At 39.7% G+C, this 25,776-nt stretch overlaps 1 long non-coding RNA gene across 9 annotated transcripts in view; it reads left to right on the forward strand.

The window, feature by feature from the left end:
- The window catches only part of LOC110257443 (uncharacterized), a 678,610-nt gene that overhangs the window by 179,390 nt on the left and 473,444 nt on the right, over positions 1 to 25,776 (forward strand). Inside the window, exons 3-4 of one of the 9 annotated variants that reach the window (XR_014832648.1) lie at positions 16,833 to 16,969; positions 17,406 to 17,500. The exons of the other annotated variants lie outside the window; for them this stretch is intronic. This is a non-coding gene — a long non-coding RNA (uncharacterized LOC110257443). The remainder of the gene's footprint in view (positions 1 to 16,832; positions 16,970 to 17,405; positions 17,501 to 25,776) is intronic. 9 annotated transcript variants of the gene reach the window in all.

Here is a 25,776-nt window from a genome sequence, read left to right on the forward strand (position 1 = left end):
ACTCTTCAGCTCTGCTGTTGTTGCTGAAAAGTGGCTTTGGGCAACGTGTAAACAAGTAGACATGGCTGCATTATAATAAAATGTTACTTATAAAAGCACGTGGAAGGCAGAAATCCCCTGACTCCAGGCATAGAGATTGAGAGGGAAAGACAGGAGTTGACCTTGGAGGATAAGAGGAAGTTTGAAGGCTGGGGGGTCACGATGTCAGGGTAGACTTGGCTTCCCTCTAGAAGAATCTTGGTTGTTGCTTTAGGGCTGCACCTCCAGCATGTGGAAGTTCCCAAGCTAGGGGGCCAATCAGAACTATAGCTGCTGGCCTACACCACAGCCATAGCAATGCCAGATCCAAGCTGCGTCTGCGACCTTCACCACGGCCAATGGCAACACGAGATCCTTTAACCCACTCTGTGGGGCCAGGCATCGAACCTGCGTCCTCATGGATATAAGTCGGGTTCATTTCCACTGAGCCACAATGGGAACTCCAATAACATCATGATAAAGTTCTTTTCTTTTTTTAAAAAAATAATTATCAACTTTTAAGTAGTAGTTCAAGTCGAAAGGTGTCTTTCCATGGAGTAACTTGGGGTAAAAAAGATGTCCTGGCTCTGGGTCCAGTTACATCCTCCAATATTTCTTCCCTCTTCCGTGTCCTTCCGGTGGCCTCAAATGCCACCGTTTCGTCCCTATTCCGTGTCCTCCCAATGGCCTCAAATGCCACCATTTCTTTGGGTTGGATAACAAGAGTGGGAAATTATATCCAAACGAGTAAAATGCTAAAAAAAGTTTAATCATCAGAACACAGAAGGGCTCTCAGTATATCAGGCATGGTGAGTCAGGAAAAATCCACGCGTGTTTCTTCCTTGGGATTTCCCGCAAGTGAAATGTTAAATCAATTCTAGGCTGTCTTTTATTTTCAGTTGTGAAGCTGTCGTTTGATTTGTATTTCAGTCCTACGATGGTGTTTTTCTGACCATGGTAGTATCTGTCACATTGGAGACATCAATTGAGTACAGCAATTTTTCTGAAATTTTGAGTTTGAGGGAGAGTGATATTCATATTTACTCATGGAATAGGGAAGGATGAAATAAAAGGACCAGAAGAAACTCCGATGCATTACAATCAAAAAAGAAAGTGGGCTTAAAGCAGCTAGGGGTGCATAGTTCATTTAGGAGACTTCCCACAGGAAACAAAGTGCTGGTGCATCGTTCCAGGATTCTTCAATCATGTTGAAATATATCCTGATTATTAGTAGTTGGGGTTGATTGGTACACTTTGCCGCTCTCCTGTTTAACAGTTTTAGGAGAAAATGAAAGCAATATCGATGCAGAAACCTAGAACATTCATCAGTTGAAAATTGCTCATCAGAAGCATTGTTGTGCTAATGATATGGTTGAAATGGACCTGCTTGACAAAAAGGAGTATCTTCTGAAACAAGACTCTTGGGTCCTTTGATGAGAAAGTTTAGGCGGTAGAGACCTCACTCTGCACCCTTTTCCCAACATCTGTCGTTTTAAAGCCCTTTGAATCCCATCTGTTCAACCAGGTTGTGTAAAGTTCAAGAGGAATTTATTTCCGTTTTCTCTCATGCCTAAAATGGATGATTATAATTCATCATAAAATATCAGTGAGTGCTAGACTAACGGGAAATTGAACTTGTTTTTGGTTGTGTGGGTTTTCATGTATTCCGTGCCTTACTAATACTTTAAAGTTATTTCCCCCCACCATATAGTAGTAATCTATGTTTGTTGATTTGGAGAATAAAATGGAAAAATTAGAAAAGTATAAAGCAGTGCATAAAATTTTCCTCAGTCAGCTGTGGTAACATTTGATGCAGATCGATCTAGCTTTTTTGTCTTTGTGTGTGTGTGTTTATGAATATGCATACAAAATTTCTTCTCAGGTTTGCATCATGAAGGTTATGTTGTGCATACACTTTTATAAACTGTATTAGAAGTGGTATTTTCTATGAACATTTTATAACATTTCCCCTCGTCAGTAATGGTAGTATTTTGGTTAATAACTGAATCAGTGTTTATTTTATTAGAATTGTTTACTGTTTTCAATGTTTTGTTATTATGAAAATACTCCAACAAACATAATGATTTATTTTTTCAACACGTATTATTTTAATTAAGCCAAACATGTTCGTAAACTCCTTAAGCCTTTAATTTAAATGTAAATGTAAAATGAAGAACTTTTTTCTAATGAAAATATGCAGTTGATTTGAAAAGCTGTTTATAAAAGAAAAACTCTGTAAATTAATAACAGTTGCATTTATGTCTCTCAGTGGTTAATTCCTCAATTTATGTATAATTTTTCTTATATGATTTTCCTTAAATATTCCTTTTTTCCTTGATCATTTGAGAAAAAGAGTCACAAGATCCCTAAAACTAAGTGGTTCGCATATTTTGAAAGTTTGTTGAGTTTGTTTTTATGTGTGGAAGAAGCTACATCTTATTGGTAACTTGGGGGCGGGAAAATGGAAAGCATATTTCCTAGGAAGTTAGGAATCATGAGATAGGGTATCAATTTTGCTTTTGTTGACCAAGAGTGAGTCACTTTAATCTCCCAAGTTGTAGTTTCCAAATCTATTAAATAAGATGATTATACAAAACCTAACTTGGAAAGGCATGGAAAGGTCTAGAAGGTAGTGGATGTGAAAATGCTCTGTGAACAGATAAGCAGGAGACTCTTTTTTATGCATTTATTCATTATAAATTAAACTTTGATTTTTTTGATAATTAGATATTATCCTGAGATACCATGTAATTTCTACTCAGTGTCCCCCCAAAAGTAAAATCTAGCGAAACTGTAAAACAGTAGCATCATCAGGATGGTGGCAGTGATACAGACTCAACATGCTGCCATTGCTACAGAGTTCTGTTGTGTTGCTCTTAAGTAGCCTCACCCACTTTCCTCCCATTTCCACCTCCATCCATAACCTCTGGCAACCAACAACTGAGGTTCTCCATTTCTGTAGTTGAGTTATTTTAGGAATGTTATAGAAATAAAATTGTATAGTGTGTAATATTTGAGAGTTTTTTAAAAACATTTAGCAAATTCCCTCAAGATTCATCGAGGCTGTTGCCTGTTTCAACAACATTATGTATTGTTGATTGGCAATCCATAATTGATAGCGCTGTTTGTTTAACCATTCACCTTTGAAAGACATTTGGGTTCTTTCTCGTTTTGAGTTCTTACAAATAAATCATCTATAAACATGAGTATATTGATTTTTGTTTGAACATAAACTTTCATTTCTCTCGAATAAATGTCCAGGAATATAGGTGCTGAGTCATAGACTAGTTGCATGTTTTTTAAGAAACTGGCAGACCATTTTTCCAGAGTGGTTGCACCATTTTACAGTCTGACAATAGTAATAATTTTTGTGTGGTACCTAAGAGGTTCATTTTTTGGTCAATGAATACCCAATTGTCCTAGCATCATTTATTGAAAACAATCTTTCCTTCATTGAGTAGCTTTTGCACTGTTGTGAAAAGTCAGCTGGGCACGTTTCTGTGAATCTATTTCTGAGTTCTCTGTTCTGCTCCTCTGCCAGTGCAGAGTCTTGATTCCTGTAACTGTATAGAAAGTTTTAGACTTGGATGGACTCATTCTCTCCACTTTATGATTTTCCATAGTATCTAACTATTCTTGTTCCCCTAACTTTCCATATTAATTTTGAGTTAATATTTTACCTCTGTACAAAAAATTCTTTCTGGAATTTTAATAGTAATTGTACCAACTTGCATGTGAATTTGAGAGTTGACATCCTACTCTGTTGATCTTCCAGTGCATGAGCTTGATGGGTGTCTCCATTTGTTTATATAGTCTTTGAATTCTTTCATCAGTATTATAGTTTTCAGTATATAAATTATGTATGTTTTATTAGATTTATACCTAAATATTTAATATATTCGAGTAATTGTAATTAGGATTAAATACATTTTCAGGTCCATGAACTCATTTCTGATATGCAGAAATAATTTTTGTGTTTTATCTTATATCTGCAACCTTGCAGAACACACTTATTAATTTTAAGGGTTTTTTTTGTAAATTCCTTAAGAGTTTCTAGGTAGGTAATTGTGCTATTTGCATATAGGCACAGTTTTACCTCTTTCTTCCTGATCTGTATGCATTTTACTTCATTTTCTTATCTCTTTGTGGTGGCAAACACTTCCAAAACTGTGTTGGATGGAGGTGATGATAGTGGGTATCTGTGCCCTATCTTAGGGGGAATGCTTAAAATTTTCATCAGTAAGTATAATGTTATCTGTAGGTTAAGCTGCTTGTTATGAGGTTGAGGAAGTTGCCATCTATTTCTATTTCTCCAAGATTTTTTACCAAGATGTTTAATTTTGTCACGTTCTTTCCCTGCATTGATTGATATGATCATGTAGTTTTTCTTTCTCAGTCTGTTTATCTGATGATGTATATTGGTTAATTTTTGAGTATTAAACTACAGTTGCATCTCTAAACCCTTGTCATAGTTGGGTATATATTTTATCTGTGTTTATGTAAATATATATAAATATAAGAATATATACATGTATAATCTTAAAAACATATGGACATCTGACTTTTATTTACAAAAAATAATGGTACAACTTAGGAATTTGGGTGGACAACTTCAGAGCTTTGCTTCCTTCCCTAACTTCTGCAAAGAATATCTTCTAGTTGGTGTAACCGAATGCTCTGACAGTGTAGCACTTCCGATGCAGTCATATCACCATCGTCTTTACTGTCATAACCATCATTAAAATTGTCGGCTGTGTATGTGGAATTGAATCCAAGCCTCCATCTACCCATCGTCACTTTATCAAGCAGCAGATCATCGAGATTCACCAAGACTACAACCCATGGGCATCGCTCACCTTTCAAGTCCGCAAATACTGATGTGGTTGTAGAGTTTCTTACGTTTGTTCCAAGATGTTCTGTGCACCAACCATCATATTCTTCCATAGTGTGTCACCATTGTACAGGGTAACTGTTTTTTAAAAACCTTTAATGACTCATTTGCTAAAATCCTTATTTTCAATGATAATAAAATAGCCAAAATTAAAAACAAAACAAAACAAAACAAACTTTTGCTGGTTGTTTACAAGGTAGCCATTTAAAAAAATATTATAATTATATATCTCACTTTTCCAAATGATAATGTTTCAAAGGAAACATGTTTCAAGGGTATTAAGATCACTGCTTTAAAAAGTCCATGTGATGCAGGAAAAAAAAACAAGTCTCAAATGTGATACTGACTCTGGAAGATGAAGCACATGCTTCTATTTGAGTAATAGGATCCTTGCCACCAGACTCACCTCCACCAGGACACAACCTTGTATTTTGGTAAAATTGCATAGACTGGGGCTCGTTCAGATCAGTTTTGCGTGATTGAAATAGAAAACTCTGTAGTCTCTGCTACTTTATGTGTACTGAATATAATTAGGAAAAAAGACTCAATTTTTTAATCATTCTAGAACTCAGTGTTTTTCCTACAAATAAATTTTGGAAAATAATTTTGGAAAAAAAATAAAAACAAGAATGGGAACGTATGACATTTTTTGTCGCCGAGGCTCTTGTATACTCAGAGAAGTTCATGGTCTTTTATGCAATGGGAAAGGGCAAACTTAACAGTTGCTAACTTGTTTTGGACAAAATTTCCTTGGAATAAGATTGGTACTGACTCTTAAAATGTTCATAGTATATAAAACATTTTCATTGCAATGAATAACTATCTGCTCGTCTTGGAACTTAATTAAATGTCCTGAATTATAACTGTCTTCACTGGCCATAAAAGTATTTTTCCATGAGATCTGTGGTTCTCTCTCTGCCATATTTTACCTTGTAAATTTGAATGCACGTTTTTGTACATCAGGGTAACAATTATTTATATGGCATTTCCTCAACTTCAATTATTGGGTATTGCCTACTCTGTATTAAATGCAGATATATGTGAAGCTGAGCATTTGAAAACAGTCTAAAAAATGTCAGATGATCTTTTTGTGCACTGCTGGGCATTACTCTCACATGCCATTTATTTGAATTTATGTCATCAAAAATTCGAAAAGTTTGAAAAATCACCAGGTTTCTTCATAGCGATCTTCAGAGTTGGTAGAAATCTTCCATATAGTTTGTTTCTTTTTTATACCTTGCACTGTTTCCGTCAACCTGCTACCAACAGTTTTTCACCTGAAAGCACAGATTGTTCTGGGCAGTTCTCATTGACATTAATGTTCCTTTAAAAGCTGCCCCTTAGGTACTGCTTGGAAAATTTAGGGACTCTTGTTCTCTGCCAGAGCAATATTTCTTCAGGATGAAATCGAAATGTGTTTTGATACTGAAAAGGACATTTCAGTTTAATGCCTGTGGAAAGTTCGATGGGCAAGTTTCTAACAGAATCTACAGTTTATTTTCAGATCAGCAAGAAAAGTAGCATGGTGTCGCCACCTGATGTTAGCAGGGTCTGAATGTTTAACTGTGCCTGAGTCACACCATATTTAAAAGAAGTAGGCAAAAGTAAACAGATAAACTCTTTAAACTGTGACCTGGGGCACAAATCCAGCTTACCATCTGTTTTTGTACAGCTCATAAACTAAAGGATTTTTTCCCTCCACTTATAAAGATTGAATTAAAAATAATATTAAGGATGTGAAAATTATATGGTATTCAAATTTCAGTGCCCATAAAGATTTACCATAACACAACAGTGTGTGGATACTTTTGGGTTAGAGCAGAGCTGAATAAGTGCAAGATCAACCACATGACCCATAAAGAATAAAATATTCACTGTTTGATCCTTTACAGAAAATGTTGGATTCCTGATATAGTTACAAATCGATGTTTATGCTGTTTGCATCATCTAAGCGACTTTGTGTAATGCATTGTATTCTTATAACTAGTTGCAATTTCACATGTGAATAGCTGTGTATGTTTATATAATTTTAATGTTAGTTTTGATCATCTTTAGAGATAATTTAATTGCTTCTTTATGGTCTCTGCTTATTTATTTATTTATTGCTTGCTTTTTAGGCTTGCACCTGCAGCATATTCAAGTTCCCAGGCTAGGTGTTGAATTGGAGCTATAGCCGCTGGCCTACACCACAGCCACAGCAACACAGGATCCGAGCTGCATCTACGACCCACACCACAGCTCACAGCAACGCTGGATCCTTGACCCCCTGGATGAGGTTAGGGATCAAACCTATGTCCTCGTGGATACTAGTCGGGTTCATTTCTGCTGCAGCACGATGGGAACTCCAGTTTCTGCATCTTAAAACTTTTCTACGAATACAGTATTTTCCTTTTCCACTGAGGAAAAATTAGACGTTTTCTACTGCAGAATTAGTATATTATTAAATTGTAGAAAATACAGATGGTAAAATAAGAGGAATGAAATCATTCACAGTCTCACATCTTAGAGATAATAATTTCAGTATGTGCAGAAATATACATACCTAGTTCCTAGAAAGGAATAAACACATACACATATTTTCTTTAAAATAATGGAATAACAGCTCAGGTACTGTTTATAATCTGCTTTTTATCTTAAAAGTAGTTACATGTTGTTACAGGTTATACATTTCCATTCTAGAAAATTCAGAATATAAAAAAGAAGATAGAATACATTGCATGGCCAGCAGTCAGAGATAAGCAATATTAAAGTGTAGGTTTATTATTTTGTTCTTTATCCCATCCAAAGTTATCTTCTTCTTGTAAATGAAATTTTTACATATCTGTTTTCACAAATATGCAGTTTATATGCTATTTGATAATTTTTCATTTAGCATTCCATTGTAAGCATTTTTCCATACCAATAAACATTTCATTCATTTTAATGTTTGCTTAAGTATATAAATGTCCTTTAGCTTATGAAGCCTGAACATCTTTTTATAGCAGTAATTATGAAAAAGAAACTTAGAGCAACCTAAATATTTACCAGTATGTATTATGACATCCATGTAATAAAATAGTATGTAGTTAATATACTGCTTATAGACAAATATTGATTGAGAGGTTATCGAAAGGTTGAAGCCACACTGCTTCCTTGCTAGCTGGCATTCTTTTCCCTCTGTTCTCTCAATGACTGGCTCCTTCTTATTATTCAGATTTCAATTCAAATGTCACCTCTTCTGAAATACCGTCCCTTATCACCTAAGCCACATCCTCCACCCCTAGTCGCTGTCTATCCTATAACCCTGTTTTATTGCATGTTGATCTTTATTTAGGCCATGTAATCTTTCTTCCCTTATCAGAACATCACCTTGAGGGCAAGACGCTGTCCTGTCTATTACTTTTCAGCACGTGGAATAATGCGTGGAATACACTATGCTCGCTAAAATATTTGTTGAATAAATAAGTAGGTAAAAATGTTTATTATTGGGTTTAAACAGTCTGTAAAACTGTATGAATGCTATGCAAATACACATATGCGTGTGTATCTTGGTATGTGTGTTTTATGCTTAGAGAAGATGGACATCTGGACAGATGAGTGGATGGATGGATAGACAGAGAAGCAGGAAGGGAGCCAGCTGTCTCTCCAGGTAGCCATCTGGCCTGAGAGCCTGAAGAAAGTATATTCGGGTGAACAGTTGGGTCCGGTGTTGGCAGGAATTTACAGGACATCTTTTTAATGTATTTTCTAGTTTTTTCCACACTACGTCTGAAAAATGCTGGGAAACATTGCAATAAAAACGAGCTATGCCAAAGTATACGTATTTCACAGAAGAAGGGGTTTGGCAGTTTATTTACTGTGTAGTCAGCATCAGGTGATAACACATGCTCGACACATCGGGCCTTCTTGGGGAGGTAATTTTTAAACTGTTTGTTGAAGCTTGGCTGTGTAAACAAGGCTACTGTTACAGGTTCAGTCTGTCTTCGCCCAGTTTGTTTTGGTCCATTTGTGAAAGCAGTGTGCTCTCTCGCGTGCTCGCTCTCTTTTTCTGAGCCCTGGTGAGTACCTAGTACTTTATAAGAATTGTGTGTACAACCATGAACCAGAGATGTGTGGCCTTCGCCCTCATTTGGGAAGGAAGACAAACAGGGTGTGGGATAAAGAGGATCGGGGTGAGGTACACACTTTAGGGCACCTGGAGAGGGGTTTCTAATTTTTTTTTTTTGAAAATGACATTTGAGCTGAGAGGTGAGAGAAGAAAGGGAGCCAGCACGGCGAAGAGAGATTCCGGTGGAGGAAATCCTTTTCGGAAGAAGGGAAGAACTGGCGTTTGAAGTATTCACAGAACCTGTTTGACAAACAGAACAGAGAGAAAATCGAGCCCGGCGGGACCTTGGAGAGTGGTGGTGAGGGTTGCAGAAGAGACACCGCATCTGTTAAAACCTCAGGAAACGCTGCCTCTCGGTCTCAGTTTGGTGGGAAGCGTGTGGTTGTCGAAAACGAGGCGAAGACAGGTCGTGAAAATCCTTCACCAGCCGCGGACATGGAGCCTTTCAGCGTCCGGGAAGCAGGCGTTCACCCAGAATGCTCCTCCCTGGGGAGAAGTGGTTTCTCAGGACCCCTTATCCATGAGGTCCCTACCCTCACACCAGATGAAGGCATCCACCAGCTGTTCTGAAAGCATGAGCTGTATCCTCCTGGCTCTCACCAGCTTTTCTGGAGGTTGGTTTTCTCTCTAGCAACTATGCTGCTTGAGATGATTTGATGGGATTCTCTGATTGTCCTGGCCTGGAAGAAACGTTTTGAGCTCAACTGCCTCTACTAGCACTTTTTTTTTTTTGGCTTTTTAGGGCTGTACCTGTGGCTTATAGACGTTCCCAGCCTAGGCGTCAAATTGGAGCTGTAGCTGCTGACCTACTCCACAGTCACAGCAACACCAGCTCCAAGCCACCTCTGCAGCTCACAGCAGCGCTGGATCCTTAACCCATTGAATGAGGCCAAGGGTCGAACCTGCGTTCTCGTGGATACTAGTCGGGTTCGTTACTGCTGAGCCACAAGGGGAACCCCCAGGATTTTTTGATTATAAAAGTAATAAATATTTTCTGAATCAAATTTAAAACAGAAAAAAAAACTATCACATTTATTCCAGTCTTTGACAAATAATTAACTGTAAAATACGTATCCTTCCATTGCTTTTTTCTGGCTGTTATTATTATGTCAGGCTTGCGATTTAACTACTACTCTAAAAGGTGCTTTACTCACTTTCCTATGTTATCTAAATGTAGACGAGCCCATCTAGTGCTTATCTTTAAGCTAGGTTTAGCTTTATGTATTGCATCTGCCACATAGCTGTTCATGTACACACACACACACCTGATTTCAAATACATAAAACAGTGATGCAAATCTTTATTGCTGATTCTCAGGGAAATAGAAGAGATTTTGTCACATTTATCAAAATAAGACCCAATGCTAAACATTTTTTTGTTGTTGTTTTTTGGCTTTTCAGGGGCACACCTGTGACATGTGGAAGTTCCCAGGCTAGGGATTGAATGGGAGCTACAGCTGCCAGCCTACACTGCAGCCGCAGCAATGCAAGATCCAAGCCGTGTCTGCAACCTACACCGAATCTCGTGGCAACGCCGGATCCTTAGCCCACTGAGTGAGGCCAAGGGTGGAACATGCATCCTCATGGTTCCTAGTCAGGTTCGTTAACCACTGAGCCATGAAGGGAACTCCCTAAAGCTAAATGTTTTAAATCATTTCTTTCCCCTAAGAAAAGGCAGTGCTCCTGACAACTCCCTTATTTTGATTTCTTCTTGCTTTTAACTCTTCTATTTCTCTCTTGCTTCTTGCTTCTCCTTTAGCTTCTTTCTATTTTATAAATATATAACAGGGATTACAGACCTTCTCAGGTGTGCTGAATCTTCAGAGTTTTGAAGAAAGCTAAAAAGATATGTTATGTAACTTGTCTATATCTTTAAATATGCAACTCAAACAATCCACACCTATGGCCTCTATTACAGACTTTTGGTTTAGATAGTTTTTGTCTAAAACTTCTTCAGTTATTGCTTTTCTTTTTATGCACTCCATTCTCTCCCTCTTGAATTCATATTATGTATTTCTTGAAAGTCTTGTTTCTAAACTTTCATATCATCATTTCCCTCATTTTGATGTCTTTATTCTTCTTCCCTATATTATGGGATACCTTTTTCCTTTGTTGAAGTATTCTTGATTTACGATATTAATCACTTGTGATTTTCTATGACAAAGAGAGCTCATTTGAACGTATTTAGACATAAATGTTTAATAAATTACTGGCATTTATGTAAAAAGAAGTATAAACATAATAAATTACATATAAAATTTCTTCACATTAAGATTCCAATTTCCAAGGATACCTTTTCAGGTTTATTTTCTCTGTTACAGAACTGAATTGCTTTTAGCATATAATCTACCATTTCTGTTCTCATTTAGCTCTTTCTTTGTCACTAGAGTTTGCCTTTTACAGAATGTCACGTACATGGAATCATATACATTTGTGTGGCCTTTTAAGCCTGAATTCATTCACTTATCGATATGTATTTAAGGTCAGTGCTTATCTTTTGTGATTTTTATTGCTGAATAGGAGTACATTGTATGTTTATCCACTCACCTAAGGAAGACCTTTTGATTTGGTTTTTTTTGGATTTTTTTTTCTTCAATGTTTCTTAACTCCTATTTCCATTTTGTAAGTTCTGTCTTTAGTTATATCAGGATAATGTCTTCTTGAAACTGGTTTCAAATATGATTTAATCATCATCCAGAATTTCTCTTGCTTATAATGTACCTCTTATTTGAACAAGCTTTTCTTTGAACTTTCCTTTGACTTAACAGTAAGTTTTCATTTACCTAAAGATTTATTTTTACTTTTATTTTTTTCATTATTGCTCATTTACAGTGATCTGTCAACTTTCTACCATACAGCATGGTGACCCAGTTACACATACATGTACACATTCTGTTTTCTCACATTATCATACTTCATCATAAGTGACTAGACATAGTTCCCAGTGCTGCACAGCAGGATCCCATTGCCTATCCATTCCAAAGGCAATAGTCTGCATCTGTTAACCCCAAGTTCCCAGTCCATCCCACTCCCTCCCCCTCCCAACTGGCAACCACATGTCTATTCTCCAAGTCCCTGATTTTCTTTTCTGTGGAAAGGTTCATTTGTGCCATATATTAGATTCCAGATATAAGTGATATGATATGGTATCTGTCTTTCTCTTTCTGACTTACTTCACTTAGTATGAGAGTCACTAGTTCCATCCATGTTGCTGCAAATGGCTTTTTGTTCTTCTTTATGGCTGAGTAGTATTCCATTGTGTGTATATACCACATCTTCCAAATCTATTCACCTGTCAATGGACATTTGGGTTGTTTCCATGTCTTGGCTATTGTGAATAGAGCTGCAGTGAACATGAGGGTACATGTATATTTTTCAAGGAAAGTTTTGTCCAGATAAATGCCCAAGAGTGGGATTGCTGGGTCATTTGGTAGTTCTATGTATAGTTTTCTAAGGTATCTCCATACTGTTTTCCATAGTAGTTGTACCAGCTTACGTTCCCACCAACAGTGCAGGAGGGTTCCCTTTTTTCCACACCCCCTCCAGCCTTTGTTATTTGTGGATTTACTAATGATGGCCATTCTGACTGGTGTGAGGAGGTACCTCACAGTAGTTTTGATTTGCATTTCTCTAATAATCAGGGATGTTGAGCATTTTTTCATGTGCTTGTTGGCCATCTGTTTATCTTCCTTGGAGAAATGTCTGTTCAGGTCTTTTGCCCATTTTTCCATTGGGTTTTTGGGTTTTTTGCTGTTGAATTGTATAAGTTGTTTGTATATTTTAGAGATTAAGCCCTTGTCAGTTGCATCATTTGAAACTATTTTCTCCCATTCTGTGAGTTGTCTTTTTGTTTTCTTTTTGGTTTCCTTTGCTGTGCAAAAGCTTGTCAGTGTGATTAGGTCCTATTGGTTTATTTTTGCTTTTATTTTTGTTGCTTTGGAAGACTGAATTGAGAAAACATTTATAAGGTTGATGTCAGAGAGTGTTTTGCCTATGTTCTCTTCCAGGAGTTTGATGGTGTCTTGTCTTGTATTTAAGTCTTTAAGCCATTTTGAGTTTATTTTTATGCATGGTACCTAATGATTTTGTTTGTTTGTTTAGGGCCACACCCATGGCATACGGAAGTTCCCAGGCTAGGAGTTGAATTGGAGCTGTAGCTGCTGGCCTACTCCACAGCCACAACAGGGCCAGGTCTGAGCTGCATCCATGACCTACACTGCAGCTCATAGCAACACCAGATCTTTAACCCACTGAGCGAGGCTAGGGATCGAACCTGCATCCTCATGGACACTAGTTGGGTTCATTAATGCTGAGCCATGATGGAAATTCCTACCTAATGATTTTTAAGCATGTAATTCAAGAATCTATAGAAACTTTATAGACTAATGCCGCTATCATCCCAATAGAAATTTAGAAGTTTTCCATTATTCCTTCATACTCATCTGCAGTCAATTCCCTCATTCATGCCAACCTCCAGACCCAGTCAGCCACGAATGTCCACTGTGTCTATAGATTTTCCTTTTGTGGTCATTCATATGTCATAAAATATATGATCTTTTGCTTCTGGTTTCTTTTCCCTGTGTTAATGTTTTTGAGGCTCGTCTTTGTTTTGACAGGTTATCAGCAGTTTGTCCCTATTTATTGCTAATAGTCTTCTGTTGCATGAATAGACTTGTTTATGAATGTTGCATGTTTATCCATTTACCAGTTGATACTTGGATTGTTTCCTCTTTGGGAATATTATGAATAATGCTGCAAGGAACATTCGCATGCAAGTTTTTGCATTATGGTTTTTCTGTTTCTTCATTTTTGCACATGGTGGAAATTGGTGCATTTCCATCCTTTGCTATTAACATGTCATAAATGATGTGGGCTTTATTTTAATTTGTTTAAATTGTTTTATTTAAAATTTTTCTTTTAAATTACAAGTGAATTTATTTTTTTCAGGATTAAAGAATACATATAATGTATATATAATATATATATAAACTGGGTCATTATGCTGTATAGAAATTAACACAACCCTGTAACTCAATTATACTCTAATAAAAAATTTGTAAGTTAAACAGATAGGCTTTTCAAGTCATTCTCTTAGATAACATTTGTATCTTGACTATATTCAGTCATGTTTATTCTTCTTTTAGTGGAATTGATGTTTAGTTTTTTAAAGAGTTTTTGAATAAGTGAGTTTGCCTTTTCCACACTAATTATTTGGTGTAACTGCCTAGTTTAACTTTGTCAGTGGTCCACTTTTTGGAACTATTTTTGCAGTGGTGTTAATGATTTGCAGACCAAGGGCCAGTATTAAATGTCATTGGAATGATTTTGGGCAAAAAGAGCTGACAAGAGATGTGTTGCTTGTTTGTGAAATTCCCATGTCTTCTGAAATTCAATCTCATATCCTGCTCATTCAACACAAAACTTCGGATTTTACATTTGTCTCTCAGTAGTTGCTCCTTCTTTGTTCATTTGAGCCATGAGTTGCTCATTTCTGACAAGTGCGTCTTTGGGTTCTGCTTCTGGTCTTGACAGTTATTACGGAGAGGTGCCAGAATAAAGGGTCAAGAAATGCTTGTCCTTCCATGTAACACAGCTTTAGTTTTATTGAACGAAAGGTTGCCTGAAAAAGTTTTATAGAGGAAGAACAGTTCAGCAGCTAGAGTGTTACCACAGAGAGAGAAGAAAATTTGTGGTCTGTAATTTCCCTGACTATAAATAATCTAGTCTCTGTTTTCTGAGAATCTTAAAGCAACATGCACAGGATGAAAATAATAACTCTTGGTCATTAGCTAGTTGTGCACTGTAGGTAAATTACTTACCCTCTCTTTGATTTGGTTTTTGCATCTAAAAAGTGACACAAACAGATGTCTGTGACCTAGAAATCTAGTGCTTCTTAAGGTTTTCCTTACAGTAGTGGTTCTCAGAGTGTGTTCCTTGGACCAGCCACAACAGCATTACCTGGGGACTTGTTAGAAGCAAATTCCCAGCACAGACTTAATAAAGCAGAAACTCTGGAGAGAGATCCAGCAACCTATGGCTTGACAAGACCCTCGGGTGATTCCATGGGAAAATGTGGGAACGCTTGCTGTTGCCATGCCTAATGCAACCGTAGCATTTGGCCTGGCGTATATTTACAAATACTAGGGGTTTTGGTGGGGTTTTTGTTGTTGTTGTTGTTGTTGTTTTTAGGGCCACACCCATGGCATATGGAAGTTCCCAGCTAGGGGTCTAATTGAAGTTGCAGCTGCTGGCCTCCACCACAGCCACAGCAATGCAGGCTCTGAGATGCATCTGCGACCTATGCCACGGCTCACGGCAACGCCAGATCCCCGACCCACTGAGCAAGGCCAGGGATCGAACCTGCATCCTCATGGGTACTAGTCATATTCATTTCTGCTGCACCACAACAGGAACTCCCAAATATTAGTTGTTTTGTTTTTTCTAAATTTTATTGGAGTATAGCTGACTTACAAGATTCTGTCAGTTTCAGGTGTGCAACAAAGTGCATCAATTATACATACACATACATCCATTCTTTTTTGTTTTTTTTTTCCATATAGATTATTACAGAATATTGAGTAGACTTCCTTGTGCTGTGCAGTAGGTCCTTGTTAGTTTTCTAATTTATATATAGTAGTGGGTATATGTTAATCCTTAGCTCCTAATTTACCTCGCCCTCCATCCTTCTCCCTTGGTGACCCTAAGTTTGATTTTGAAATCTATGAATCTGTTTCTGTTCTGTAAATAAGTTCTTTTGTATCTTTTTTTTAATTAGAAAAACAAGCATCAGCTGTTAAATGACAGAACTGGGGATGCTAGGGCATAGCACGGAGGGGCTTTTGGAAATGTTATTTGTTTAAGAATCCATGGAGAAATGGTTGTGCATCTTTGCTTGCTTTAATATGGAAATGTGTCTAAAATTACTTTCATAATAAAAAAAAAGTTTGTCCAGGAGTTCCCGTCGTGGCGCAGTGGTTAACTATTCCGACTAGGAACCATGAGGTTGCGGGTTCGGTCCCTGCCCTTGCTCAGTGGGTTAACGATCCGGCGTTGTGAGCTGTGGTGTAGGTTGCAGACGCGGCTCGGATCCCGCGTTGCTGTGGCTCTGGCGTAGGCTAGTGGCTACAGCTCCGATTGGACCCCTAGCCTGGGAACCTCCATATGCCGCGGGAATGGCCCAAGAAATAGCAAAAAAAAAAAAAAAAAAAGTTTGTTCAAAGTAAAATGAAGTAAAATGAGAGCTCCAGCAAGAAATGCTGCTCCTGCAGCTTTGAAGCCTTCCTGGCCCACCTCTGGTTAGTCTCTCGGTGTAACATGAGTTTGAGGTGCATGGCCCTGTGGATAGAGGAAGCATTCTGGGCTGTCCAAATTTGGTGTCTCTTCAGACTGCTTTATGTTGTTTATTTCCCATATGCTTCATTAGCTCTTGGGTCAGAGCCTCCATTGGTTGGTTCTTACAGTGACGTTGGTCTTGAAGTGGAATTTTTAGGAATGACTAGACATTGATGCACCTCTTTCGCTGTTGGTGTCTGCAGTTTCCCCATGGGACGCAGTGCTCTGCTCCTCTGTGGGTGGCACTTTTTCTGTAGTCTCTGATGAGTCTCTCTCTCTATTATATATATACATATATATATATATATATATATATAAATTTATGTCCATTGTATAAATGTATCTGTAAATTTATTATATAAATTACAGATATGATTACTTAGAAATATTATAAAATAATATATATTGTATTAGTATATATTAAGCATATGTATGTTAACATGGATATAAAATGTGTGTATATGTGGGTGTCTATCTATCATAGTGTCTTTATATATCCTTACAGGTGGATGAATAGATAGTGGAAACTAGGGAGTGTCCATTTTATAGGATTTTTTTGGTAAATCATTTTGCTTGGCTCCCCCTTGTCTCGCGATCCACTGGAGTCTCGTTAAAGAAATCTGCTTCGGTTCAACTTTCAAGGCAAGAAATCAGCTCTTCCCCCTTGAACCAGAGTCCTAGAGTGATGAAGGCTTCGTAGAGAACTGAAGGCAGGGTTTCCAGATTTTGCTTATGTTCCATCATTTGTCATAGTAAACATTTTCTCTCTATATCTGTCGTGGACTTTGATATCAGAGAGCTATGGATTCAAATCCTTGTTTGACTAATTACTCAGTGTGTAGTCATGGTTAAGTTACATAAGAGCCCAAAGATGTGTCATGTGGAAAATACGGATGAGAACCTCTCTGCCACTGACATTGAAAAACTTAACGGTCTCCGGAAGAGACAGTTTGCGGGTGGGGGGATGTGCCTGGGTTGTGGGATGGAAATCCTGTGAAATCGGATTGTTGTGATCATTATACAACCACAGATGTGACAAATTCATTTGAGTAATAAAAAAAGAACCTCTCTGCCACAGGGTAGCATATGAAGATAATGGTGCATGGAGTTGTTCAGTAAATTTAAACGAATATCCTGTGCAACAGATGATGAAATTGGGACAGTGTTAGCCAGGTAACTTTACTATCTACATATAGAAGGCAGGATGGAAAAAAGGGAGCGTGGCCCCGTCCCTCCCACTCCCAGTCTCGTCCCTCAGCTCACACCGCTTTTCATGTTATTTATTGCACATGTCAGCATCATTCCTGCAGGTGAATCACTGCTCTGTGTCTGCCTGGTGTACTTCCCCCTAAGCTCTGTGTGTTTCGTGCTTCGTTTTGGTCCTTGCTTAAATGCTTCCTCACCTAAAATCCTTCCCTGACCTCGCCTTGTGCAATAACCCTCCTACCCAATCTCTCTTTAACACTTCCTCGGCCTTGTTTTTCCCGTGGGAAAACTTATCTGTACCCCTCCCCCCACCTTTTTTCCTTTTGATGGCCATACCCGTGGCACATGGAAGTTCTCAGGCTAGGGGTCAAATCGGAGCTGTAGCTGCTGGCCTGTATCTGAGCCACATCTGCAACCTACACCGCTCTTGCCAATGCCAGAACCTTTAACCGACTGAGTGACCAGGGATCGAACCCGTATCGTTATGGTTACTAAGTCAGGTTTGTTTCTACTGAGCCACAATGGGAAAGAACTCCCAGTCCGAATTGAAATTTTGATTCAGTTCTCCTTACTTTTGTTATTATTATTGTTCGTTTTTGTTCCTTTAGGACAGGACAATACGTTCCATGAAGCCAAGGACTTAATCTTTTTATTGCATTATTCCCATTCAAGCAAAACAAGAGTTGGTAAAAAAAAATAGGAATTTAATTCACTTTGTTACGTGAATTCAGTGTTTGATGAGTGAATGACTAAGATTTATTCAGTGAGCTTATATAACACTTGAGTAGAAAGGAGATGGTTTATACCAGGCATCTACCACTATTCTCGCGTCCTTCTGGGCTCCCTAAGCGTTCCCAAACTATTTGACCTAACTACAGATTAGGTATAGTGTCTGAAAGTGTTTAAGTGTGAGGATATTTATACAGAAGTCCATTTCTAATTTTTTTCAGATAGTAGATTATTTAAAAAGTACACTCAGCAACTTGGAAGCTAAAAATCCTGTCCATAAATCAGCCAAACGTGGCTTTTCGGAAAAAGAATAAAGCAGAATTCAATTTAAAAAAAAAAAGCTCTTAAACCTTTCAAGCACAAAACTCTCAATGAAAAATACTCAGATATTGCCAATACTAGCACCAACACGAAGCTCCCTATACCTCTGCAGCTTTCTTTTCCTTTTCTTTTCTGTTTTTTTTTTTTTTTTTTTTTTGTCTTTTTGTCTTTTTAGGGCCGCACCCGTGGCATATGGAGGTTTCCAGGCTAGGGGTCTAATTGGAGCTGTTGCTGTCGACCTACACCACAGCCACAGCCACAGACACACCACAGCCACACCACAGCCACAGCCACAGCCGAGCCAAGTCTGCGACCTACACCACAGCTCATGGCAACGCCAGATCCTTAACCCACTGAGCGAGGCCAGGGATCAAACCCACAACCTCAAGGTTCCTAGTTGGATCCGTTTCTGCTGCACCAGGATGGAATTGCCCCTCTGCAGCTTTCTTAAACATTTAAGCATTTAAGGCATTCCTTGCTGTTGGCTCTCCAAGCTGGTGGCTCAGCTCCAGATTGTATATGAGAGGTTGAGTCACTACCATAGATGACCTTGTTCCAAGGTTGATAATGGTCTCTTAATGACTCTCTACGTCTTTTTCAAGGTTCTGGGAGCTTTATTGGGTCATTATACCAGGTGATTTTGTTAATTGGGAATTATCTACAAGGATTGTTAATAGTGAAAGCCATTACTGAATCTGCCAGATGACACAGGGAGTGTTTCCTTTCTCTCTCTCTCTTTTTTTTTTTTTCCTGCCTGTTTGGCTTTGAACTTAACCGCAGGTTGGCTTGTTAATGTCTTGAGTTGCAGTGTCACAGGTAGTTTTTAACTGACAGGGATGAGTGGGGTGGTGGGATGTGGTACAAATATGTGCTTTCTTAGAACCCATGCCACAGGTGTGCTAAGGATAGACATTTGTCAGGCATCTGCTGGACCAGTGGAGCTCCTTGCACCCTTTTTTAAACTACTCATCGCAAAAGGGAAATAAATAAACCAGATTTTTTTTTTTTTTTTGAACAGCAGGGGTATAAACATGATGGGCAGGCAGTCCCTCTAATGAAATATGTCTGTGAGATTATATGTAGAAAGACCCAAGTTTGAATGGTGAAAGATGAGAAAGGCAGATTTCAAAAATTCCTGTATTACTGTGATCTCAAATTCTAACTCTAAAATTTAGTCTAAACCTTATGACATTGGGAAACTCACTGATAACGTTTCAGTGCCTCTGTTTCTTCATCTGTAAAATGGGAACGATCTCGTATGTACTTTGGAGTGTTGGTGTGCGAATTAAATAAGCGACTCCAAGTAAAGTGTTTATTTTTTATGACCCTATTTTATTTCCTTCACAAAAACTTAGTCTTTCCGAAGTGGACAATGTCATCTGATTTTAAAATGTATGTTATGTGAAGTTAGTCACCTTTCAAACAGCAGAGCACAGTCCCCCCCCCCCTTTTTTTTCAGTTTCAGCGTAGATAAGGGGACTTCGTCCTTACTTTGGTATTCGGGGGGATCAGTAACATTTAGAAAAAGAAGATCATTTCTTTGAACTTTTTTTTTTTTTTCCTACTGGAGTCTGGACCTCCAAACCACCTGCTCGTTATCCCGCTTCCTTAAACGCCTGCCTCCCTGTATCCAGTCATATCCACCGAATATGCTCATCTCAACATCTTGGAATAGCCAACACTATTTCTGCTGCTAAAGTTCCTTTTAAAAGAAAATTCCCAGCGCCTACCGTCTCATCCTATCTCCTCTCATAAAATGTTTTTGAAGATACTGCCTTGTGTCTGACCAAACCAGTTCCTGAGTTGTCATTTTCTTAATCGACCACCAGTGTGCAAGGGAGGGACGTGTCTGCACCAGATGTACTCAGCTCTGCGCAGTGCTGATTTCTCCAGAGCCGGCCTTTCTGGAGGAGGCGCTGGGCCAGGGCCAGGATCCCTCTTCCGTCCCAGCTCAGGGACTTCCCCCTGCCCCGTCCGGAGGCCCTTGTTAAGGCAGATCACCTGAGAGGCCACACTCTCCTGACCTTTGGGATGGCTCCTGTGCCTCTCCTTGTCAGAGATCAGCTTTTACAGACCCCCCAACCTTCCTCTGGCCTTCTCCGGAACACAGCGGACCTGCATCTTTGGTACGGGAAGGTAGGGTGAGTCATTAAGCCTCCGACCCTGAAGGGGTTGTTAGGGCTGGATTCATCTTAGAAGGGCCTACTCTGTAAGGAGCGGATAAAAGATAAGCACACAACCTAAATGTTATTTTTAAAGGCTCCCAGATTAGAAAGGAATTCTCTTGTGTTTTGATCGAATACGTATATACTGATTTCCTTCACATTTAAATCTTTGGTCTGGTCAGGATTTGCCCAAGTATAGGCCCAGTTTGAACTTTCCCATTTGACCTAACTCGTTCCGGCATCACCTAATGAATGATGTCTCTTCATGGATGTGGATTTCTCCAGGGATTTGGGAATCCACCTTTATCACAGTCATTATATGTATTCTTTTTTTTTTTTTTTTGTCTTTTTTTTTTTGTTGTTGTTGTTGTTATTGCTGTTGTTGTTGTTGTTGCTATTTCTTGGGCCGCTCCCGCGGCATATGGAGGTCCCCAGGCTAGGGGTTGAATCGGAGCTGTAGCCACTGGCCTACGCCAGAGCCACAGCAACACGGGATCCGAGCCGCGTCTGCAACCTTCACCACAGCTCACGGCAACGCCGGATCGTTAACCCACTGAGCAAGGGCAGGGACCGAACCCACAATCTCATGGGTCCTAGTCGGATTCGTTAACCACTGCGCCACAACGGGAACTCCTATATGTATTCTTTTATTCTATTTCACTGGCTTCTCTATTCATGTGCCGCTGTATTAAATTCTGAATTCACATGTCTATTGATTCTATTTCTGGAGTTTTTTGTTTTGTTTCATTGGTCTGATTGTCTATTTAAGTTTTAATTATTGGGATTTTATATATTTAATTTATTTTTAATTTTTAACTTTTTATGTGTAGTATATTTACACACAGAAATGCCAGTGTTACATAAGTTGACTTAGTTATCTAGTGCTGCTCAACTAATTCTCTCAAGAAGCATCATGGAGATATATATATATATATATATCTCATAGTGCCTGAGGGTCAGGCATTTGGGAAGGGCTCAGGTGGGTGGTTTTGACTCAGGATCTTTTAAGAAGTTGTATTCAAGACGCCAGCCAGGCTGCAGTCATCTGAAGGCTTGGCTGAAGCTGGAGGATCCAGTTTCAGTGTACACACTCAGGGCTGGCATGTTAGTGCTGGCTGTTGTCACGTGGCCTTGGTGCCCCACTCCACAGGGTGCTAAGTGTCCTCACATAATGGCAGCGGGTTTCCTTTAGAATGAAAGGATGCAAGGAAGAAGTGGCAATGCCTTTTAGGACCTGACCTCAGAGTCACACCACTTCCTCCACCATATTTTATAGGTCAGACAGACCAACCTAGGGACTTCATAGGATAGGACTGCCGGGAGGCAAGGATCTTTGTGCACCGTCTTGGAGACTGGCTACCCTTATCTGTCTATACCTACCTACCTACCTGTCTGTCTGTCTATAGATAATAGATATAGATGTATACCAGGAGGCAAGAATCTTTGTGCACCATCTTGGAGACTGGCTACCCTTTATCTGTCTGTCTGTCTGTCTGTCTGTCTGTCTGTCTTTCTGTCTGTGTACCTACCTACCTACCTATCTGTATGTAGATAATAGATATAGATATATTTTTCTAAGAACTAAAAGTAATCAGTTGAGTTAAATTAGGACAGAGAATGTGAGGAGAGCTGGACACGGACAGGCCGCGTGGATGAGACCCCTGTGATTCTCGTGCGCTGTGTCAAGGAGATTGACACTCAGCTCAAGGGCAAGGAGATACCAGCGGGAAGGTGGAGGTCAGATGTGCTTTCCCTCACGCTTTTGGGTTTGCACTCTGACCGCTAGTAAAGAATGAAGGAAAAACCATAGGCCACTCTGCTGGTTTGGAGTGGAGAGGAAGGAAAAGCACTGGAGGAAACGCAGGTGTAGCAGACTCCGTGCTTGACCGGATGTGGGCATTCCTTGAAGGCCGATGATGTTCTCAGCATCTGGGGCATAAATGGGTTGTGAATGAAGCATGAAAACAGGGAGGTGTCGTCATGGCGCAGCAGAAACAAATCTGACTAGGAACCATGAGGTTGTGGGTTTGATCCCTGGCCTCGCTTAGTGGGTTAAGGATCCCACATTGTCAAGAGCTGTGGTTGTAGGTTGCAGACACGGCTCAGATCTGGTATTGCTGTGGCTGTGGTGTAGGCTGGCCAGCACCAAAGCTCTGATTAGACCCCTAGCCTGGGAACCTCCATGTACCGCAAGTGCGGCCCTAAAAAAAGACAAAAAATAAATAAGTAAATAAATAAAATAAAAATAAATAAATAAATAAAATAAAAACATGATTGAAAGTGAAAGATGAATATTTTAGATACCGTGAAGTTTGAGGAAAAATGGAGAGAGGTCCAAATGAGAAGATGCTTTGTTGACATAAATAATCGGGTTTACAAATAAATCTCTTCAACAGTTTCCTTATGGAGAATAGCCTCCAAGGTTAACTAATAAAATTGAATTTTCCAACAATGCCACCATCTCTACAAAGCTGAAATGTGAGTCCTTTCTTTTCTGGTGTTGGAAAGCCTTTTTTCCTGGTTTTTGGTTCCAGTAAGGTGGGGCATCCATTCAACCCTGACGTTAGGGGTGGCTCCCCATGTATACCTGTGTTAAAAGAAGCGTGCCTTGCTGCAAACTCTGTGACCACCAAGACAAGGTCAGGAGCCCCACCATGAGGCACCAAGAAGGATAAGACGTAGTTGGTGACTCCTTGTGTGCCAGAGAGGGCACAGGGACGTGGTGTGTTGTCCTCACCATCTGGCTGTGGCCTCAGCAGGGTGGAAATGAGGTATCTCACAGCTGGGGCCATGAGACAGCCAAGCAAATGATCTTGCTGTGTGGACAGAATGTGTGAAAGATTTCACTGGTGCCTCTCCCTGACAGCTCCTGGCACTAGAAGACACAGGTTGCTAAACTCAGCTTTTTTTTTAAATTCAGTTGTTGATGTTCTTATTTTTCCGCAATAGGATGCCACTGCCTGGCTGTGGAGGTGAAGAGAAGCTTCACCTCTGTGTTCTTGGGAGGTGAGAGACTTCCTTTCCCAGGTGACGAAGTCAGTGTTGTAGCCGGATGGTGTATCAGTGCTCACATAAAAAGAGCCACATACTGTAAATCCTTGCTGGATATAAACAAAGACAATAGGAGTTCCCCTTGTGGCTCAGGGGTAGCGAACCCGATTAGTATCCATGAGGACGCAGGGTCAATCCCTGGCCCCACTCAGTGGGTTGAGTATCCAGCATTGCTGTGAGGTGCAGTGTAGGTCACAGACTCAGCTCAGCTCCGGAGTTGCTGTGGTGTAGGGTGGCAGCTCAGCTTCATTTTGACCCCTAGCCTGGGTACCTGAGAACTTCCACATGCCACAAATGCAGCCCTAAAAAGGAAAAAAAAAAAAAAAAAAAGAATGGAAGAGGACTAGGCACCAGTGGGACAAACAACCAAGTGAGCGAGTATTTATTAACATGCTGTGTGCCCAGAAATGCCATATGGACTCTTCACAGTGGTGAGAGAAATGCATGAAAAATACAAGAAATGAGCCGTGTGCTTCTTTGACTGTTAATGCTATTTCTAATACCGTTAAATAGATTTCCGGTCGGATCCTTCTTTCCTTGCTGCTGTTACTGTCACGGTTGTGGCTGCGTCACCCCCTACGACCACTGTCACCACCACAGTGACCCACATCCCTTTCTCATCGAGTGTGTGTGAGGGTGAGGGAGCATTCAGGGGAGGACAACATTATGTCCACTGTGGCCATGACAGGAGTGACAAATACACCTGTATTTGTTTTACTCATTATTGCTTCTGTTTATTTAGTATTGCCTATATGTCACCCATTGTCTTGACTTCTGTATGCATTGTCCTTATTGAATCCTCACTTTTACTGGGTGACTTTGCTTATATGAGTATCTCTTCTTTATCGATGAGAAAATTCTAGCAGAAAAAAGTTGAATATTTTGCCCAAGTGGTTAAGGCAAGGGGTCCAGTCTCTAAAACACGGAAGGTGCTCGATAAATATTTGCCAACTGACTGATGAATTTAAAGCTTATACTTCATTATCTGGCCTTCTAGACAAAGTGTTCTTTAGCCAGAACTATTCCATGGGACATTTTATTTGGCCAGTAGAAGCTTGTTTTTCATGTAAATTAGGGGACATCATTTTTAAACTGGGAGAATTCATAACACACAGTCTGAATTTAGGACTTCTTTTGGAAAAAAAATACAGCAAGTGGCCACCCGGGTCCCATGTTTTGGCCTAGAAAAAACTATTGGTTCTGAGTAGCAGTCACTCAACTCCAGGTGGCCCCTTACTTGCTCACCTGCTTCTGCAGCTCAGCACCTGCAGTCATTTCAGCTTGAGGCCTCTGGAGAGAAACTACTTTAAGTTACATACTGTGGAGGCCAGCAAAGGTGATGAGGAGGCAATGACTCAGAAAGGAGGCAGTGGGAGAATACAGATCTGGGCAGGCTGCAGTAGTGTGGACTGGGATGCAGATGGTGACAGAGAAACTTGTGAACTGAGATGGACCCATGTCCTGGGGTAACAGGGACGATTTTGTAGCAGCCCTTGAACTTGAGGCGTGATTTAAGGATGGGAAACCTTTGTAAAAGCAGAGAGGAGGGGAAAAAAAACCCTCAATTTTGTATGCTATGTATAAATAATAAAACACACAACAGAAAGTATCTCCCTAAGTTACAGCCACAATAACGTTTAGCAAAAGCACTGAATTGGGCCTCGTATTCACCAGAATTGTATTAATTTTTAAAACTCCTGAAATGGCCTGAGAGTAGGAAGGTGAAGCTGAGTAAGATCCAAGTCCCTGGAAATACCCTGGGGGCTAATTAACACCACCGAGGTTTCTGGGAGCAAGCATCCCTGTAGTACCAGCCCTGCGTCCCAGGACAGACTGCACTCTCTGGGTCACAACCTCTGTCTCTTCCTCTCCCTTCTGGTTCCTGGTGCTCCCCGCGGGAGAGGCAGGCGGCAAGGCAAACATTGGGAAATCCAAGCACTGCACAGTGATAATCAGCTCCCTTCCGGGCATGGAGTA

This window comes from Sus scrofa, chromosome 17, assembly GCF_054392235.1.
Source record: "Sus scrofa isolate SSC_HxYL_T2T_F1_AM1 chromosome 17, Sscrofa_HxYL_maternal_Yorkshire_Landrace_v2.0, whole genome shotgun sequence".
Classification (NCBI taxonomy): domain Eukaryota; kingdom Metazoa; phylum Chordata; class Mammalia; order Artiodactyla; family Suidae; genus Sus; species Sus scrofa.